Source organism: Triticum aestivum, chromosome 6D (genome assembly GCF_018294505.1).
Source record: "Triticum aestivum cultivar Chinese Spring chromosome 6D, IWGSC CS RefSeq v2.1, whole genome shotgun sequence".
NCBI classification, from domain to species: domain Eukaryota; kingdom Viridiplantae; phylum Streptophyta; class Magnoliopsida; order Poales; family Poaceae; genus Triticum; species Triticum aestivum.
Genome location: NC_057811.1, coordinates 410527239 through 410546737, shown reverse-complemented (window position 1 = coordinate 410546737; position 19499 = coordinate 410527239).

Below are 19499 nucleotides of genomic sequence, written 5' to 3'. Positions count from 1 at the left end.
CCGGGCCTTGGTATTTTTGTTTGAATGGCGGCGGGGTGCGGGCTGGACTTCGGGCTGATATGCCTCTCTGTCTCGGCCACGAGATGGCCGATTAGGCGCATCATACGCTGGTGATGTAGGTTTTAATGCTTCCTCCTCGAGTTGGGGTAGCAACCTGCACTTTGGGTAACTCTTGGTTGGGGGCTCGAGTTCGTATTCCTCGGCCGCTAGGACTACAGTCCATCTATCCGCTAGCAGATCTTTATCAGCTCAAAGCTGTTGTTGCTTTTTCTTCAGGCTGTTTGCTGTGGCTATAAGCCGGCACTTGAAGCGCTCCTGCTCGACGGGATCCTCAGGCACGATAAATTCTTCGTCGCCGAGGCTCACCTCGTCTTCGAAGAGAGGCATGTAATTGTCATCCTCTGATTCTCCGTCTGCTGCCTGTTCCGGAGGGCTAGCTTGTTCATCCTCCCGCTCGAGGTCTGGCTGGAGGGGATTGTCGTCGTCTTCGGCACTATCTGGAGCGGTATTGTCTCTTGTGCCGGTATTGCTGCTTTTGCAATGGCGTGACTTAGAGCGGCGCCGCTGACGTCGGTGCTTGGATTACTTCTTGGAGGGATTATCCTCCGCTGTCTTATCGCCATCGCCTTCTTTGGGGGTGTCCACCATGTATATATCATATGATGAGGTGGCAGTCCAGCGCCCTGTGGGCGGTGGTTCCTGTTCGTCTCCTACATCATCGTCTATACCGTCGATGTCTTCGGAGCCAAAATCGAGCATGTCGGTTAAATCGTCGACAGTGGCTACTAAGCGGGTGGTGGGTGGGCAGCGAATTTCTTCGTCGTCCGCATCCCATTCTAGCCGAACATAGTTCGGCCAAGGGTCTCCTGACAAGGAGAGAGACCTCAATGAGTTTAGCACGTCGCCCAGTGGTGAGTGCAGAAAGATATCCGTGGAGGAAAACTCCATGATCGGTGCCCAATCAGATTCGATAGGCACGGACGCAGGCGGTTCGGAGCCCGTGGCCGGGGACGAATCCAAGTGTCCGGCAACACGGGTCTCATAAGAGGTGAAGTCAGTATTCGGCTCTATCGCCGCTGAGTGTGCGGCCTCCGTGGCAGGGTCAACCCACCCGTCCTCGGACGGCGCAATCTACTCCAGATTGAAAGCCGGAGTAGCTGCAGGTGGGATCTCCCGAACACTGTCCATCGGCAGAGCTAAGTCATGCCCGTCGTGACTGTGCGGCGCACCTGACATAGGTTCGAATCCGTCGAAGATCAAGTCTCCGGGGATATCGGCAGTATAGTTTAAGCTTCCAAACCTGACCTGATGGCCAGGGGCGTAGCTTTCGATCTGCTCCAGATGGCCAAGCGAGTTGGGCCGCAGTGCGAAGCCGCCGAATACGAAGATCTGTCCGGGGAGGAAAACCTCACCCTGGATCGCGTTGTTGCCGATGATCGAAGGGGCCATCAAACCTTGTGGTGACGGCATAGTGGAACTCTCAATGAAAGCACCAATGTCAGTGTCAAAACCGGCGGATCTCGGGTAGGGGGTCCCGAACTGTGCGTCTAAGGCGGATGGTAACAGGAGGCGGGGGACACGCTGTTTACCCAGGTTTGGGCCCTCTCGATGGAGGTAATACCCTACTACCTGCTTGATTGATCTTGATGATATGAGTATTACAAGAGTTGATCTACCACGAGATCGTAGAGGCTAAACCCTAGAAGCTAGCCTATGGTATGATTGTTGTTGGCCTACGGACTAAACCCTCCAGTTTATATAGACACCGGAGGGGGCTAGGGTTACACAGAGTCGGTTACAAGGGAGGAGATCTACATATCCGTATTGCCAAGCTTGCCTTCCACGCCAAGGAGAGTCCCACCCGGACATGGGACGAAGTCTTCAATCTTGTATCTTCATAGTCCAACAATTCGGCCAAAGGATATAGTCCGGCTGTCCAAGGACCCCCTAATCCAGGACTCCCTCCCACACACCAGATCAATTGTTAGCCATGTGCGGCGCCCCCCTCCACCGTTTACACCCCCGGTCATATTTTTGTAGTGCTTAGGCAAAGCCCTGCGAGGATCACTTCACCATCACCGTCACCACGCCGTCGTGCTGACGGAACTCATCTACTACCTCGATGACTTGCAGGATCAAGAAGGCTAGGGACATCACCGAGCTGAACGTGTGCAGAATGCGGAGGTGCCGTGCGTTCGGTACTTGATCGGTTGACGTGGCAAGAAGTTCGACTACATCAACCGCGTTGTGAAACGCTTCCGCTTACGGTCTATGAGGGTATGTAGACACACTCTCCCCCTCGTTGCTATGCATCTCCATGGATAGATCATTGTGTGTGCGTAGAAATTTTTTGTTTTCCATGCAACGATTCCCAACAAATGTTGCGTGATAGTTGATTTGATCTTGTTGAAAAACAGAAACTTTTGTGCCCAGTAGGAGAATTGTTCGAAATCACATTAGTGCGATAAAATTGTGAATTTTGTTACACAAGATTGATATACAAATCGCCTACGATTTTGTAATTTTTCAGAATTTTTGGAGTTACAGAAGTATATGAAGTTTCTAGATTACTCCAGACTGTTCTGTTTTTGACATATTCCGTTTTCTTTATGTTGTGTGCTTATTTTGATGAATCTATGGATTGTATCGGGGGTATAAGCCATGGTAAAGTTGGAATGCAGTAGATATAATGCAAAAATAAAATATGAATGGTTCTGCAACAATAATAAGAGTAGTGATTTGCTTTGTTATACTAACGGATCTCACGAAGGTTTTGTTAAGTTTTGTGTGATTGAAGTTTTCAAGTTTTGGGTCGGATCACGATGGATGAAGGAATAAGGAGTGAAAAGAGCCTAAGCTTGGGGATGCCCCATGGCACCCCAAGTTATTATTCAAGGAGAACCAAGCAACTAAGCTTGGGGGTGCCCCGGAAGGCATCCCCTCTTTTGTTTAACGACCATCGGTATTTTACTTGGAGCTATATTTTTATTCGTCACATATCATGAGTTTTGCTTGGAGCATCTTGTATTATATGAGTCTTTGCTTGTTTTGGTTTTTAGTTTGTGACAAGTATCCTTGCTGGACACACCTATTTGAGAAAGCCAAAATTATGCTATGATTTGCTAGAATTGCTCTTTATGCTTCACTTAAATTTTTGAGCTATGGAATTGCTCTAGTGCTTCACTTATATCTTTTTGAGCATGATGTGCTTTAATATTTTTGAAGAGTTAGTAAATTTATTTGAGAGTTGGTAAATTTTTGAAGAAATTCTCTCATGCTTCACTTATATTATTTTGAGAGAAGAAAAAAAATTATGCTCATGTTCTTCACTTAAATTTGTTTGAGCTTATCAAAAGCAACATATGAAATTAGTCCCAAAGTGATAGATATTCAAGAGGGATATAATAAAAACTTTCATGAAGATCATTGGACAAAATAAACTTGATTCTTTGTAATAGTTTTGAGATATGATGATAGTGATATGCGAGTCATGTAGGTGAGTATTATGCTTTAGTAAGAATATTGTGTTAAGGTTTGTGATTCCCTATGCAAGCATGAAAGTCAATAGTTATGCAATGAAATTACATCCTACTTATGGTGCATTATTCGATGTTAGTTATGCTTAATTCTCGCTTATGTGATTTTTTTTGTTTCTTGGTTGGTTGCTTCTCAATCTATTTGCTAGCCTCCACTTGTACTAAGTAGAAATACTACTCGTGCATCCAAAATCTTTAAACCCAGTTTTGCCATATGAGTCCACCATACCTACCTATATGCGGTATTTCCATGCCGTTCTAAGCAAATTTGTATGTGCCACCTCTAATTTTCAAAATGAATTTTTTTGTGCTCATACCGCTCATGAAGCGGCAGGGGGTGGCCAATATTTTCCATGCTAGATGTGTTATTCTCAAGATGAGTGTTTATTCACTTGTCATTGCACAAGAGTACGGTGGTAATAGGGATTCCCAGTCCCGAAATGAAAAAGAAATTTACTTTATGCTGTCAAATAATAAATTCCTCGGAAAGTGTTGGTATGGAAGGCACTTGTGGATACGGAAAGTATGCCTCTAAAAAAATATCTCTCAAATTTTGCTTTGAGCTCTGGCACCTCTACAAATCCCTACATCCCTCCGCGAAGGGCTTATCCATTTACTTTATGCAATTTTTATTTTTATTTGAGTTTCCATCTTCTCTTATAAAGCACCAACTAAGGAGCACTATGATCATACTTGAGCATTGGATGTAGCTAATATGCAAGTGTGTTTCATGAATGGATCATTGATTAAGCATGATGGGCTAGGTATAACTTTCTTTAGTGTTGATATTTTGAAAGACATGGTTGCTTGTTGATATGTTTGAGTATTGAAATCTTCATGTCAAAACTAGACTATTGCTTTGAACCATATAGAAGTCCAAATGTCCATGCTACAAACAAAACAATATGTGATGAACATGTTAGGCAGCATTCCACATCAAAAATTCTGTTTTTATCATTTGCCTACTCGAGGACGAGGAGGAATTAAGCTTGGGGATGATGATACATCTCCAGCGTATCTATAATTTTTGATTGTTCCATGCTGTTATATTATCATTCTTGGATGTTTTACAATCATTTTATAGCCACTTTATATCATTTTTTAGGACTAACCTATTGACATAGTGCCTAGTGCCAGTTACTGTTTTTGCTTGTTTTTTTACTTCGCAGAATATCAGTACCAAACAGAGTCCAAACGCAGCGAAACGTTTTGGAGATTTTTTGGGACCAGAAGACACCCAGTGGGCCAGAGAAGTACCCGAGGGGAGGCCCAAGGTGGGCACGCCAGGAGGCCCAGGCACGCCCAGGGGGGTTGTGCCCCCCTCGGTTACCTCCCGCACCGCCTCTTCGCCCTATAAATTGCCAAATATTCCAGAAACCCTAGGAGAGTCAACGAAACACAATTCCAGCCGGCGCAAGTTCGAGAACCACGAGATCCAATCTAGACACCATCACGGAGGGGTTCATCATCCTCATTGGTCCCTCTCCGATGACGCGTGAGTAGTTCACCATAGAACTACGGGTCCATAGGCAGTAGCTAGATGGCTTCTTCTCTCTCTTTGATTCTCAATACAATGGTCTCTTGGAGATCTATTTTATGTAACTCCTTTTGCGGTGTGTTTGTTGGGATATGATGAACTTTGTGTTTATGATCAGATCTATATCCATGAATATTATTTTAGTCTTCTTTTATCTCTTATATGCATGATTATTTGTAGCCTCGCATTTCTTCTTCGGATCTTTGGTTTAGTTAGGCCAACTAGATCGATTTTTCTTGCCATGGGAAGAGGTGCTTTGTGATGGGTTCGATCTTGCGGTGTTCTTTCCCAGTGACGGAAGGGGAAGCAAGATGGGGCTATTCCTTCTTATTGCATTATTCCGTTTCTCCATGAACTTAATACACTAGATGCATGCTGGACAGCGGTCGATGTGTGGAATAATAGTAGTAGATGTAGGAAGGAGTCGGTCTACTAATCTTGGACGTGATGCCTATATATTGATCATTGCCTTGGATATCGTCATAATTATTCGATCTTCTATCAATTGCCCAACTGTAATTTGTTTACCCACAGTTTGCTATTTCTCGAGAGAGGCCACTAGTGAAATCTACGACCCCTCGGTCTATTCTTATCATATTTTCTTTGAGATCTATTTTTATTTGCTTTTGTTTTCAGATCTATTATTCCAAAAACCCAAAAATACATTGCTGCACTTTTTATTACTTATTTTATTTCGCGTTTTATCAAGATTTATTTGTCCAATCTACCACAAATTTTATCCCGTCAACTTGACAATTTCTGGCGCCGTTACCCGAAGAGGGATTGACAGCCCCTCATACGCGTCAGGCTGCAAGTATTTGTTCTTTGTGTGTAGGTACCGTTTACATAGTGTTGCTTGGTTCTCCTACTGGATTGATACCTTGGTTTCACAACTGAGGGAAATACCTACCGTAGCTATACTGCATCATCCCTTCCTCTTTGGGGAAGTACCGACGTAGTTTCAAGCGACATCACTCCTCCCGAAGCTTCGTGGTTGTCTGCTGGTCCATGAAAAATCCTCAAAAAATTTCGTTCCATTTGGACTCCATTTAGTATTGATTTTCTGTAAAAGACAAAAACAAGGAAAAAATAGCAAGTGGCACTACGCAGTAGGTTAATCGGCCAGTCCCCAAAAAATGATATAAAATAGCATATTAATGCATATAAAACATCCAAGATGGATAATTTAATAGCATGGAACAATAAAAAATTATAGATACGCTGGAGACATATCACCCATCTAGCCCAGGGCACGCTCCCTCAGCCCATGGTGGCCCTGGGGGTTGGTGGGACCCATTGGTGGTCCCCTGGAACCCTTTCGGTGGCCCCCGGTATGATGCCGATATCCCCCCTAACTTTTTCGGGACCCTGAAAATGACTTCCTATATATCAATCTTTACCTCCGGACCATTCTGGACTCCTTGTGATGTCCAGGATCTTATCTGGGACTCTGAACAACCTTCGGTCACCATTGTACATATGCCAGTACTACTCTAGCGTCAACGAACGTTAAGCGTGCGACCCTACGTGTTCAAGAATCTTGCAGACATGACCGAGACTCCTCTCTGGTCAATAACGAATAGCAGGACCTGGATGCCCATATTGGTTACCACATATTCAACGAAGATCTTTATCGGTTGAACCACGATGTCAAGGATTCGGGTAATCCCGTATGCAATTCTCTTTGTTCGGCAAGTCTCTTTACTCGTTCCCATAATACAAGACCCCATGACCAAACTCATTAGTCATCTGAACCTTCTTGTGATGTTGTATTACCGAGTGGCCCCAGAGATATCTCTCTGTCATACAGAGTAGCAAATCCCAGTCTCGATCCATGCAACCCAAAAGAGACCATTGGTACGTCTCCATCGTATCTACTTTTCCTAACGCTTTTGCTCTTGTTTTCGACTCTAATTTGCATGATTTGAATGAAACTAACCTAGACTGACGTTGTGCTACTTCTTTGCATTGATTTTTCCCTTGAAGAAGAAAGGGTGATGCAGCAAAGTAGAGATAAGTATTTCCCTCAGTTAAGAACCACGGTATCAATCCAGTAGGAGGCACAAGCAAGTCTCCAATATATGCACCTGCACAAACTAACAAACACTTGCACACAACGCGAAAAGGGGTTGTCAATCCCTTCACAGTCACGAACAAGAGTGAGATCTAATAGAGATACGTATAAAAGATAAATAAAAGAGCAAACTAAAGTAAAAATAAATAAAATGTAGCAAGGAATTTTGGGGTTTTTTGGTTTATAGATCTAAAAATATATGTTTGACCCGGGGGCCATAGGTTTCACTAGAGGCTTCTCTCTTGAAAGAAAACATACGGTGGGTAAACAAATTACTGCCTAGCAATTGATAGAAAAGCGCATAGTTATGCCGATTTCAAAGGCAATGATCATGAATATAGGCATCACGTTCGTGACAAGTAGACTGACTCCTGCCTGCATCTACTACTCCCTCCGTCTCAAAATAAGTGACTCAACTTTGTACTAGATTTAGTACAAAGTTAGTACAAACTCGAGTCACTTATTTTGGGACGGAGGGAGTACTATTACTCCACACATCGACCGCTATCCAGCATGCATCTAGAGTATTAAGTTCATAAGAACAGAGTAACACTTTAAGTAAGATGACATGATGTAGAGGGATAAACTCAAGCAATATGATATAAACCCCATCTTTTTATCCTCGAGGGAAACAATACAATACATGCCTTGCTACCCTTCTGTCACTGGGTGAGGACACCGCAAGATTAAACCCAAAACTAAGCACCTCTCCCATTGCAAGAAAAGCCAATCTAGTTGGCCAAACCAAACCGATAGTTCGAAGAGAAATACAAAGATATCTTAATCATGCATAAAAGAGTTAAAAGAAGAATCAAATAATATTCATAGATAAACTGATAATAAATCCACAATTCATTGGATCTTGACAAACACACAGCGAAAGTTATTACATCAGATAGATCTCCAAGAACATCGAGGAGAACATTGTATTGAAGATCAAAGAGAGAGAAGAAGCCATCTAGCTACTAGATATGGACCCGTAGGTCTGTGGTAAAGTACTCACGCTTCATCGAAAGGGCAACAAGGTTGATGTTGAGGCCCTCCATGATGAAATCCCCCTCCGGCAGGGTGCCGGAAAAGGCCCCAAGATGGGATCTCACAGGAATAGAGGCTTGCGGTGGCGGAAAAGTATTTTCGTGGATGCTTCTGGCATAGGGGAATATTTGAGGATTTATAGTGTTGAGATTAGGGTTAGGAGACCCCCGAGGGGCTCACAAGCCTAGGGGCGCGCCCCTAGGGCTTGTGGCCACCTCGTGTGTCTTCTGGCCTCCTCCCGAAGTTTCCTAGGTTTCTTCTTGTCCAAGATAAATCACCGTAAAGTTTTATTCCGTTTCGACTCCGTTTGATATTCCTTTTCAGTAAAACACAAAACAAGGGAAAAAAACAGAAACTCGCACTAGGCTCTGAGTTAATAAGTTAGTCCCAATAATAATATTAAATAGCATATTAATGCATATAAAACATCCAAAATAGATAATATAATAACATGTAACATCAAAAATTATAGATACGTTGGAGACGTATCATGCACCGGCGAAAGTTGCGCGGTACTAGAGAGGCTAGCAATGGTGGAAGGGTGAGAGTGTGTATAGTCCATGGACTCAACATTAGTCATAAAGAACTCACATACTTATTGCAGAAATTTATTAGTAATCGAAACAAAGTACTACACGCATGCTCCTAGGGGGATAGATTGGTAGGAAAAGACCATCAATCGTCCCCGACCGCCACTCATAAGGAAGACAATCAAAGAATAAATCATGCTCCAACTTCATCACATAACGGTTCACCATACGTGCATGCTATGGGAATCACAAGCTTTAACACAAGTATTTCTACCAATCCACAATTACTCACTAGCATGACTCTAATATCACCATCTTTATATCTCAAAACAAATGCAAAGAATCAAACTTCTCATATATTCAATGCACTTATATGAAAGCTTTTATTATATACCTCTTGGATGCCCATCATATTAGGACTAAATCATAACCTAAGAAAATTACCATGCTATTTAAAGACTCTCAAAATAATATGAGTGAAGCATGATTAGTAAGAATTTTTATAAAATAAAGCCACCGCTGTGCTCTAAAAAGATATAAGTGAAGCACTAGAGGAAACTGCCTAGCTCGAAGGATATAAGTGAAGCACGTAGAGTATTCTAATAAATTCACGATTATAGCGTGTCCCTCTCAAAAGGTGTCTACAACAAGGATGATTGTGGCAAACTAAAAATAAAATACTCATATCATACAAGACGCTCCAAGCAAAACAAATATCATGTGGTGAATAAAAATATAGCCTCAAGTAAATTTACCGATGGATTGAAGAGGAAAGAGGGGATGCCATTCGGGGCATCCCCAAGCTTAGATGCTCGCTTGTCCTTGAATATTACCTATGGGTGTCTTGGGCATCCCCAAGCTTAGGCTCTTTCCACTCCTCATTCCATAGTCCATCAAATCTTTACCCAAAACTTGAAAACTTCACAACACAAAACTCAATAGAAAACTCGTAAACTCCGTTAGTATAATAAAATAAATCACCACTTAGGTACTGTTGTGAACTCATTATAAATTTATATTGGTGTTATATCTACTGTATTCCAACTTCTCCATAGTTCATACCCCCGATACTACCCATAGATTCATCAAAATAAGCAAACAACACATAGAAAACAGAATCTGTCAAAAACAGAACAGTCTGTAGTAATCTAGAAACTTCGTATATTTTTGTAACTCCAAACATTCTAAAAAATAGGATAATCTATGAAATTTTATTTCAATCTTATGTAAAAAAATTCAGAAGTTTATCACGCTTCTGTGAATTTAAACAATTCTTCTACTAGACGCAAAAGTTTTTGTTTTCAGCAAGATCAAATCAACTATCACCATTGACCATCCCAAAGGTCCTACTTGGCTCGAACACTAATTAAAACACCAAAACACAATTACTATAGAGGTAATAATGTGTACTTATTCAAGAACAATAGCAAAAACAAAAAAGATAAAAATAAAATTGGGTTGCCTCCAAACAAGCACTATTGTTTAACGCCCCTAACTAGGCATAAAACATAGATCTAGGTATTGTTCTTTGGTATGCAATCCATAAGTAGCCATCATAATAGATTTTTATGGCAACTTAATTTTCTTTCTTGGAAAGTGTTCCATGCCCTTCCTTAATGGAAATTGAAATCTAATGTTTCCTTCTTTCATATCAATAATTGCACCAATCGTTCGAAGGAAAGGTCTACCAAGAATAATAGGACATGTAGTATTGCAATCTATATTAAGCACAATAAAATCTACGGGCATATAATTTCTATTTGCAACAATAAGAACATCATTAATCCTTCCCATGCTCTCTTCATCCCATTACTTGTGAACTTTGCAATAGAGTTGGTCATCTTAATTTTCAATGCATACTTTTTCATGATCAAATCGTGACCAAATATTGCAATAACTTGATCACCCCTGAACTTTGTTTATTTTTGGGGTGTGAAGAGTCACATAAAATAGATGGTTTGAAGCGTTCATATTCACCGACCATTCTGAAACTACTCTTAAAGAAATCTATATGTTTTGCGTGGTAAATTGAATGAGAATGCTTATATTGCCAACTATAGAAAGATGGGAAAACCATTAGAATATAAAAGAAATACTAATGAAAGGGTAAAGCTCTCCACTTTCCCTCCTATTTTCTCTCGTGATGAAACAGGATATGAGAATGAGCTTCCTATGCAACCAATCTCATCAATAAGGAGCTCCAAAAGTTGATTAACCCCACACATTATGTGGAAAAGAAAAAGAAAAGACGGAGAAGGAAAGGTAAAAAGGTATCCCTCCCAAATGACGTTGCTCCTATTATTGTTATGCCTCATGAGAGTGAATCAAAAATAAATGTGGAAGATGATATACTTGATGATGATATTGATTCTTTGCCTTATGGTACAACGTCCGAATAAACTATTGAGGATGATTTTGTTATGCCTATTACTCATTGTGATGATTATGATTGGAAAAGTAATTATACTTGTTGAGAATCTTTTTGGCACCAACTTAGAAAATTGTGATGATAATAATTGCTATACTATTGGTGTTATTCATACTATTAATGATGAGAGTGATTATGCTTATGATATGCAAAACCACAAGCTTGGGGATGCTATGTTTGATGAGAATGACATGTTTGAGAATTTATTTGCTGCAATTAATGTTTGTCCCAAGCTTGGGGATGCTATGTTTAATGAAGATGATATTTTTAGTCCCTGAAGTTTTGATGTGCAAATTTATTATGATGATAGCATGCCTCCTATGTATGATGATTGCAATATTTCTGAAAGTGGGTTTGGAAGAGTGTCAACTCTAGGTAATAATGATCCCACTATTTTGGAGGGTGTTGAAACTTTTTATAATGATAAAAGTGGATTTGGAGAGGTCATGACTTTATTTAGTAATGATTCCACTAACTTGGAAGAGGTCTCAATTGATTATGATGAGAACAAAGTTGCTATTTATGATGATTATTGTGATGACACTTATGTTATAAAAAGTAGTGATGATTATATATATATATATATAAAACTTGTCATAGTTATGATTACCCTTTTTTCTGAACATTACAATTTTAATGTGGAAACAATTTATAGTATTCGAGTTTCTTATGATACTCCCACTATTTCGAATGAAAAGAATTTTGCTTATGTGGAGAGTAGTAAAGTTTCTATGCTTATGAATCATGAAAAGAATGCTTTATGTGATGGCTATATTGTTGAATTCATTCATGATGCTACTAAAAATTATTATGAGGGAGGAATGCATGCTTGTAGGAATTGCAATAATATCGAGTTTCCTCTCTATGTATTGAAAATCTTAAAGGTATGTTTGTTTGCCTTCCTATGCAAGTTGATTCTTGTTCCCATAAGTTGTTTGCTCACAAAATCCCTATGCATAGGAAGTGGGTTAGGCTTAAAAGTGCTAGTCATATGCTTCATGATGCTCTCGTTGAGTTTCAATTCTTATCTTTTATGTGAGCATCATTGAAATCGTCATGCCTAGCTTAAAAATGCATTAAAGAAAAGCGCTTGTTGGGAGACAACCCAATATTTGCCCCTACTGTTTTTGTGTGTTCACATGATTAAGCTACTGTATTAATCATGTTTTATAGCTTTTATTTGAATAAAGAGCCAAGTAAGACTTTTGGGATGGTCTATGGTGATAGTTAACTTGATTATCTGCTAAAACAGAAACTTTTGCTCTCAGTACAGGAATTTCTAAAATTCACTGGAACGTGCTTTTGATCTGAATTTTTTACACAATATTGATAGACAAATTGCCTAGATTTTCCTAAGTTTTCACAATTTTTGGAGTTAGATAAGTATACAAAGTTTCCAGATTACTACATACTGTTCTATTTTTGACAGATTCTGTTTTTATTGTGTTGTTTGCTTATTTTGATGAATCTATGGGTAGTATCGGAGGGTAAGAACCATGGACAAGTTGGAATACAGTAGATATAACACCAATATAAATTTAGAATGAGTTCAGAACAGTACCTAAGTGGTGATTTACTTTATTATACTAATGGATCTTACGAGTTTTCTGTTGAGTTTTGTGTTGTGAAGTTTTCAAGTTTTGGGTAAAGTTTTGATGGACTATGGAATAAGGAGTGGCAAGAGCCTAAGCTTGGGGATTCCCAAGGCACCCCAAGGTAATATTCAAGGACAACCAAGCATCTAAGCTTGGGGATGCCCCGGAAGGCATCCCCTCTTTCGTCTTCAATCCATCGGTAAATTTACTTGAGGCTATATTTTTATTCACCACATGATATGTGTTTTGTTTGGAGCATCTTGTATGATATGAGTCTTTGCTTTTTAGTTTGCCACAATCATCCTTGCTGAACACAAATTTTGAGAGGGACACACATGAATCGTGAATTTATTAGAATACCCTATATGCTTCACTTATATCTTTTGAGCTGGGTAGTTGCTCTAGTGCTTCACTTATATCTTATTAGAGCATGGCGGTGGTTTTATTTTTAAGAAATTGATGAACTCTCATGCTTCACTTATATTATTTTGAGAGTATTTAAACAACATGGTAATTTGCTTAGGTTATGAATTTAGTCCTAATATGATGGGCTTCCAAGAGGGATATAATAAAAAACTTTCATATAAAGTGCATTGAATACTATGAGAAGTTCGATTCCTCACGATTGCGTTGAGATATAAAGATGGTGATATTAAAGTCATGATAGTGAGTAATTGTGGATTGTACAAATACTTGTGTTAAAGTTTGTGATTCCCGTAGCATGCACGTATGGTGAACCGTTATGTAACAAAGTTGGAGCATAATTTATTTATTGATTGTCTTCCTTATGAGTGGCGGCCGGGGACGAGCGATGGTCTTTTCATACCAATCTATCTCCCCTAGGAGCATGCGCATAGTACTTTGTTTCAATTAATAATAGATATTTGCAATAAGTATGTGAGTTCTTTATGACTAATGTTGAATCCATGGATTATACGCATTCTCACCCTTCCACCATTGCTAGCCTCTCTTGTGTCGCGCAACTTTCGCTGGTACCATACGCCCACCATATACCTTCCTCAAAACAGCCACCATACCTACCCATTATGGCATTTCCATAGCCATTCCGAGATATATTGCCATGCTACTTCCACCATTTCGTTTAGTATGACACACTTCATCATTGTCATATTGCTTTGCATGATCATGTAGTTGACATAGTATTTGTGGCAAAGCCACCATTCATAATTTTTATACATGTCACTCTTGAGTCATTGCACATCCCGGTACACCGCCAGAGGCATTCATATAGAGTCATATTTTTTTTCTATGTATCGAGTTGTATGTAAATAAAAGTGTGATGATCTTCATTATTAGAGCATTGCCCCATGTGAGGGAAGATAAAAGAGGCCAAAGAAGCCAAGAAAAAAAAACAGGCCAAAGAAGCCAAACAAAAAAAATGAGAGAAAGGAGAGAAGGGGCAATGTTACTATCCTTTTTGCACACTCGTGCTTCAAAGTAGCACCATGATCTTCATGATAGAGAGTCTCCTATGTTGTCACTTTCATGTACTAGTGGGAAGTTTTCATTATAGAACTTGGCTTGTATATTCCAACGATGGGCTTCTCAAATTGCCCTAGGTCTTCATGAGCAAGGAAGTTGGGTGCACACCCACTTAGTTTTCTTTTGAACTTTCATACACTTATAGCTCTAGTGCATCGGTTGCATGGCAATCCCTACTCACTCACATTGATATCTATTGATGGGCATCTCCATAGCTCGTTGATACGCCTAGTTGATGTGAGACTATCTCCTTCCTTTTGTATTCTCCACAACCACGATGTTCTATTCCACCTATAGTGCTATGTCCATGGCTCACGCTCATGTATTGCGCGAGAGTTGAAAAGGTTTGAGAACATCAAAAGTATGAAACAATTGCTTGGCTTGTCATCGGGGGTGTGCATGATTTGAATACTTTGGGTGATGAAGATGGAGCATAGCCAGACTATATGATTTTGCAGGGATGACTTTCCTTGGCCTTGTTATTTTGAGAAGACATGATTGCTTTATTAGTATGCTTGAAGTATTATTCTTCTTATGTCAATATTAAACTTTTGTTTTGAATCTTATGGATCTGAATATTCTTGCCGCAATAAAGAAGATTACATGGATAAATATGTTAGGTAGCATTTCACATAAAAAATTCTATTTTTATCATTTACCTACTCGAGGACGAGCATGAATTAAGCTTGGGGACGCTGGATACGTCTCCAACGTATCTATAATTTTTGATTGTTCCATGCTATTATATTATCTATCCTGGATGTTTTATATGCATTAATATGCTATTTTATATTATTTTTGGGACTAACCTATTAACCTAGAGCCAGTGCCAGTTTATGTTTTACCTTGTTTTTGAGTTTTGCAGAAAAGGAATATCAAACGGAGTCCAAACGAGCTGAAAATTTACGGTGATTTTTTATGGACCAGAAGAAGCCCTCAAAGCACAAGCTTTGGGCCAGAAGAGTCCCGAGGCAACGACAAGGGTGGAGGGCGCGCCCACCCCCTAGGGCGTGCCCCCCTATCTTGTCGCTGCCTTGTGGACCCCCTGACATGAAACCGACGCCAAAAATTCCTATAAATCCCGAAACCTCCAGAAATAAACCTAGATCGGGAGTTCCGCCGCCGCAAGCCTCTGTAGCCACGAAAAACCAATCGGGAGCCCGTTCCGGCACCCTTCCGGAGGGGGAAACCATCACCGGTGGCCATATTCATCAGCCGGCGCTCTGCATGACGAGGAGGGAGCAGGTCACCCTCGCGGCTGAGGGTTTGTACCAGTAGCTATGTGTTTGGTCTCTCTCTCTCGTGTTCTTGATTTGGCACGATCTTGATGTACCACGAGCTTTGTTATTATAGTTGAATCATATGGTGTTTCTCCCCCTCTATGTTCTTGTGATGAATTAAGTTTTGCCTTTGAGGTTTCACTATTATTGGATTGAATACTATTATGGATTTGAGAACACTTGATATATGTCTTGCGTGGGATACCCGTGGTGACAATGGGGTGTTCTATTGATTCACTTAATGTATGTTTTGGCACTCAACTCATGGATTCCTGAGGTGACATTGGGGTAATCTATGCATATGGGTTGATGCACACCTTCATCCTTGTTTCTCTGGTAGGAATCTTGGGGCACTCTTTGAGGTTCTTTGTGTTGGATTGAATATTATGAATCTGAAGTTGTTTGATGCATATCATATAATTGACCCACACATACTTGTGGTGACATTGGAGTATCTAAGTGACATTAGGGTTGATTGATGTGTGTCATATGGTGTTATTTTACTACGAACTCTAGGGCTGTTTGTGACACTTATAGGAATAGCTCAATGGATTGATCGGAAAGAATAGCTTTGAGGTGGTTTCGTACCCTACAAGCAACTTCATCTTATGTTCTCCGTGATAGGAACTTTGGAGTGACTTTTGTCGCTCGTTGAGGGATTGCCATATGATCTAATTATGTTATCATTTTTGAGAGAACTTGCACTAGTGAAATTATGAACCCTAGGCCTTGTTTCGAAGCATTGGAATACTGTCTGTGCTCACTTTTATCGCTTGCTACCTTGCTGTTTTTATATTTTCAGATTACAAGAACAATATCTACTATCCATATTGCACTTGTATCACCATCTCTTTGCCGAACTAGTGCACCTATATAATTTACCATTGTATTGGGTGTGTTGGGGCACAAGAGACTCTTTGTTATTTGGTTGCAGGGTTGTTTGAGAGAGACCATCTTCATCCTACGCCTCCCATGGATTGATAAACCTTAGGTCATCCACTTGAGGGAAATTTGCTACTGTCCTACGAAACTCTGCGCTTGGAGGCCCAACACGAGTCTACAAGAAGAAGGTTGCGTAGCAGACATCACTCCACACATCGACCGACTCCTGCCTGCATCTAGAGTATTAAGTTCATAAGAACAGAGTAACACTTTAAGTAAGATGTCATGATGTAGAGGGATAAACTCAAGCAATATGATATAAACCCCACCTTTTTATCCTTGATGGCAACAATACAATACGTGCCTCGCTACCCCTTCTGTCACTGGGTGAGGACACCGCAAGATTGAACCCAAAACTAAGCACCTCTCCCATTGCAAGAAGAACCAATCTAGTTGGCCAAACCAAACTGATAGTTCGAAGAGAAATACAAAGGTATCTTAATCATGCATAAAAGAGTTCAGAGAAGACTCAAATAATATTCACAGATAATGTGATCATAAATCCACAATTCATCAGATCTCAACAAATGCACCGCAAAAGAAGATTACATCGGATAGAACTCCAAGAACATCGAGGAGAACATTGTATTTTAGATCAACGAGAGAGAAGAAACCATCTAGCTACTACCTATGGACCTGTAGGTCTATGGTAAACTACTCACGCTTCATCGGAAGGGCAGCAAGGTTGATGTAGAGGCCCTTTGTGATCGAATCCCCCTCCGACAGAGTGCTGGAAAAGGCCCCAAGATAGGATCTCACGGGAATAGAGGCTTGTGGCGGCGGAAAAGTATTTTGGTGGACACTTATGATGTTTGGGGAGTATTTGAGAATATATAGAGGTGGAACTAGGGTTAGGGTACTCTCGAGAGGCCCACATGCCAGGGGGCACGCACCCCTGGGGGGCGCCCTAGAGGCTTGTGGCCTCCTCGGGACTCTTCTGGCCCTCTCCCCAAGCCACGTAGGTGTCTTCTGGTCCAAGAAAAATCATCGTAAAGTTATATTCCGTTTGGACTCCGTTTGATATTCCTTTTCTGTAAAATTAAAAAACAAGGAAAAACAGAAACTGGCACTGGGCTCTAGGTTAATAGGTTAGTTCCAAATATAATATAGAATATTAATGCATATAAAACATCCAAAATAAATAATATAATAGCATGGAACAATCAAAAATTATAGATACGTTGGAGATGTATCACACTATTTTCAGCAGAACTACCATGGTGTTGTTTTTGTGCAGAAATAAAAGTTCTCGGGTTTGGACAAAACTTTTTGGAGAATTATTTTAGAATATATAATGAATTATGGAGCCAAGACCCACTGGAGGGGGGTCCCAGGTGCCCACAAGACACCAGGGCGCGCCCACCCCCTCTGGGGCACCCTGGTGGGTTGTGGGGCCCTCGGGGCTCCGCTGACCCTAATTCTGATGCTATAAAATCCTATCTTTGGAGAAAAAATAGGAGAGGAAGTTTCATCGCCTTCCACGATATGGAACTGCCGCCACCTCCTGTTATTCATCGGGAGGCCATATCTGGAGCCAATTCGGGGCTCGGGAGAGGGGAATCTTCAGTCTTCGTCATCACCAACCCTCCTTCATCACCAATTCCATGATGCTCCCCACCGGGAGTGAGTAATTCCTTCATAGGCTCTCTGGTCGGTGAGGAGTTGGATGAGATTCATCATGTAATCGAGTTAGTTTTGTTAGGGCTTGATCCCTAGTATCCACTATGTTGTAAGATTGATGTTGCTATGACTTTGCTATGCTTAATGCTTGTCACTAGAGCCCGAGTGCCATGATTTCAGATATGAACTGTTTATGTTTTCACCATTATATCTATGTTCTAGATCCGATCTTGCAAGTCATATGCACCAGTTACGTGTTATGATCCGTAAACCCCAGTGTGACAGTAATTGGGATACTTTCCGGTGATGACCGTAGTTTGACGAGTTCATGTATTCACTACATGTTAATTCTTTGTTCCGGTTCTCTATTAAAAGGAGGCCTTAATATCCCTTAGTTTCCTTATGGACCCCGCTGCCACGGGAGGGTAGGAAAAAAGATGTCATGCAAGTTCTTTTCCAAAAACACGTATGACTATTTACGGAATACATGCCTACATTATATTTATGAACTGGAGCTAGTTCTGTGTCGCCCTAGGTTATGACTGTTATATGATGAATATTATCCAACGAATTCAACAATCCAATGCCTATGAGTTTTCCACATATTCCTCTTGCTAAGTCACTATTGCTATTGCTACTATTACAACTACTACAAAACTGTTACTGCTGCTACCATTACCATTGCCACTGCTACCACTGCTATCAAAACTATCATATTACTATGCTATTGATCACTTTGCTGCAGATATTTAATCTCAAGTTGTGGTTGAATTGACAACTCAAGTGCTAATACATACAAATATTCTTTGGCTCCCCTTGTGTCGAATCTGTAAATTTGGGTTGAATACTCTACCCTAAAAAACTGTTGCGATCCCCTATACTTGTGGGTTATCAACCATCGGAGACACTTGTAGAGCACCTTTATTGTCACCCAGTTAAGAAGGGACATTTCATAACACACAAGGCATTCATCCGGTATCTGGGAGTAGCATGATCACATGGTCGAAGGAACATATACTTGACATGAAGAAAGCTATAGCAAAACTAAGTGATACGATCTTATGCTAAGCTTACGATTGGGTCTTGTCCATCACATCATTCTCCTAATGATGTGATCCCGTTATCAAATGATAACTCATGTCTATGGTTAGTAAACCATAATCATCTTTGATCAAACGAGCTAGTCTAGTAGAGGCTTACCAGAGACACAGTGTAGTTTATGTATTCACACATGTATTTAAGTTTCCGGTCAATACAATTCTAGCATGAATAATAAACATTTATCATGAACGGGAAATATGATAATAACCAATTTATTATTGCCTCTAGGGCATATATTTCCAACAGCCAGTAGGGTGGAGGGATATCCTGCTTTGCTCGGGCAGTTGGCCCGACCGCGGCGCCAGAATCGGATCGTAG